General features: G+C 41.8%; 3 non-coding genes across 3 annotated transcripts; 2 read left to right on the top strand and 1 right to left on the bottom strand.

The window, feature by feature from the left end:
- Window positions 1-1527: 1527 nt before the first annotated feature.
- Window positions 1528-1601, bottom strand: trnai-aau. Its single transcript has one exon. It is a non-coding gene; the product is annotated as a tRNA-Ile (tRNA).
- Window positions 1602-1703: 102 nt separating this feature from the next.
- On the top strand, window positions 1704-1775 carry trnap-ugg. Its single transcript has one exon. It is a non-coding gene; the product is annotated as a tRNA-Pro (tRNA).
- A 295-nt stretch (window positions 1776-2070) lies between these two features.
- trnag-ucc lies at window positions 2071-2142 on the top strand. The gene has a single exon. It is a non-coding gene; the product is annotated as a tRNA-Gly (tRNA).
- The last annotated feature ends 690 nt before the right edge of the window (window positions 2143-2832 follow it).

The following is a 2832-nucleotide window of genomic DNA, read 5'->3' as shown; positions in this document are numbered from 1 at the left end:
TGTTTTGGTGCCTTTTCTTATGCTCCATATTTTCGTAATGTGGTTAATGTACATTTTGAATAGTTACTGCCTTATAACTACTGAACTGATGCATATTAATTTACTCCTTTTTCTTACTGCGAAGAGTAAGCCATACAGCATCTTTTTGGTAACTTTCATATTGTGAGGTTTTAGATTTATACACAGAACAAATATATAAATGCAACATGTAAAGTTTTGATCCCATATTTTGTGAGTTTAAACGAAAGCACACATCATTTTTCCATTTGCATCAAAAAATTATTTCTTTTTTTTTTAATGGCAATTTGAATACTCCGAGATCCTGTCACACAAGATCCCATTCCCCATTTAATGGGCCCATTCTTGTGCCATTCATCTGCTTCCATCTCCACATGTTTCAGCATGCTGATGCACGGCCCCATGTCTGTTCACAATTCTGGGAAGCTGAAAATGTCCGTCACCCATAGCCTGCACATATTCACCAGACATGTCACCCCCTGAGCATGCTTGGGATGCTCTGGATTAGGGTATGACATTACAATCAGAAACGGGTTTATGTTCCGGTTCCCACCAATATCCAGCAACTTCATACAGTCATTGCAGAGGAGTGGGACAACATTCCAACAGGCCACCCTCAACAACCTGATCAACTCTGTGAAGGATGTGTTGCACTGCATGAGACAAATGGTGGTCATACATGATACTGACTGGTATTATGATTCATGGTAAATGGTAAATGGACTGCATTTATATAGCGCTTTTATCCAAAGCGCTTTACAATTGATGCCTCTCATTCGCCAGAGCAGTTAGGGGTTAGGTGTCTTGCTCAAGGACACTTCAACATGCCCAGGGCGGGGTTTTGAACCGGCAACCCTCCGACTGCTAGACAATCAGTCTTACCTCCTGAGCTATGTCGCTCATGATTCTATCTTCTTAAAGGTATCTGTGTTTGTCGTGTGAAATCCACAGATTGGTGCTAAGTTTATTTCAATTTACTGACTTTCCTTGCCTGAACTGTAACCAGTGCTTGAAACGGAAATAATTAGTGGCAGCACTATGAGCAAAACATAGAAGTTCTGGTGTGGTGTAACGATCCCAGCCACTACAAGCATTGCTACTATCACTGACTTTTGCTGGGGAGAGAATATGAAAGAGAAAAAGAGGCAGAAAAGAGTACCGAGAGCTTCAAAATAAGTGCTCATACGCAAGAAAAAGTCACGGTACTCCAAAGATCAACATGTAGATGTGCCGGTACTTCGGGAGCGTATCTGTTCCCAGGGTCCTACTGACTGTAACTCAGTAAAATGTTTGAAACTGTTGGAGGTTCTGTTTACATTTTGGTTCAATGTAGTTTAAAGGCCAACGATCGACAGCTTTCAGAATGCTCTCTTATGGAAACTTTGCGGATTTTAAGCTCAGCCCAAAGTCTACTATTGGGACTGGGGGATGATACAGAGTATTTGTGACCATGCCCTCTCTTGGGCTCTATCAACACACATATTACTATAGCAACCCAAAATTAGTAAGTGGCCCGTACGGGGATCGAACCCGCGACCTTGGCGTTATTAGCACCACGCTCTAACCAACTGAGCTAACCGGCCACGACACCGCAGAGATCGTAAGTTGCAACACTCGAAGAATAACTTAACACGTTTTTTTATTGTTTACATTAAGAATGTAAGACTTGAAAATGTACTTCGAATGGCTCGTTGGTCTAGGGGTATGATTCTCGCTTTGGGTGCGAGAGGTCCCGGGTTCAAATCCCGGACGAGCCCAGTATTTTCACGTCAATCCTATTTGTCAACAAGTTAAATAAATTGGGACGTTCTGGCGCAATTCGCAAATTAAACGCAGTACAGTTTCCGTAACGCGCCGGCACTCTTGGGAGCAACAAAGTACTGATTAATTCTAACTAAATTATTCACTCAGACCTCCCAATCCGATCTACTTTTTGAAATAGTTTAAAATACATTGAAACACTGCAGACCTCCTAATCCGAACGTCGGAAAAGGAAAAAAACGTCGTTTATTTTTAACGTGAGAAACAAGAGCAACATAGGCGTTAACACTTGCGTTGGTGGTATAGTGGTGAGCATAGCTGCCTTCCAAGCAGTTGACCCGGGTTCGATTCCCGGCCAACGCAGCCAACTTTTGCACAAGGAAAGTGCAAAATTTGTTAAAAAAAAGTTTCAGCCCATAATTTCAATGCAACAAAGTGAATTACTCATTTCAATAAACCACAATTATCGGAACTTCTGAGCTCCTCACTCCCCATTCACTGACCACATGCTATAAACATGTTGAACCAGGTTGTCACAGACATGATTAAACTGTAGCCTAGTATAGTATACTTTAGTATAGTTATGAACAAGTGTTCATAGGTTATGAAACACCCAGCAACGTGTTTAAACAATATGACCTACATTTCTAATGGGTCATTGCCTGTGGGGATGCTCTGAATTACTGTCAGCATACTGTTTCTGGTTCTTGGCGTCTTATATTCTTGTTGTGTCTGCGTTGATCATTCAGACTGACTGCCTGATGACCGACTTGAGTTGTAATCTACAGCCTAGCGCTAAACAGTTGATGTGATGAAAAATTTCATGCTACATCCTTGGCCCGTTTGTTGTGACTGAACTATTTTGTTGGTATGCGCAGATCTAACGCTTCGTGCTTCTCAGATTGGAAAATTTTTGAACACAAGAGGGTGCCATGAGCGAGGCTTTGACCAACACCCACACACATCAAACAAAATTGTGCTCTTCATAAACTGAAGCAGGTATCTTTATCACCGTGGATGTTCCTTAGTCCCGACAAGTAACCCACACAAGAA

This window comes from Anguilla anguilla, chromosome 4, assembly GCF_013347855.1.
Source record: "Anguilla anguilla isolate fAngAng1 chromosome 4, fAngAng1.pri, whole genome shotgun sequence".
Classification (NCBI taxonomy): Eukaryota; Metazoa; Chordata; class Actinopteri; order Anguilliformes; family Anguillidae; genus Anguilla; species Anguilla anguilla.
The sequence above is the reverse complement of the archived record's forward strand: the minus strand, read 5'-3'. Positions and strand labels throughout refer to the sequence as shown.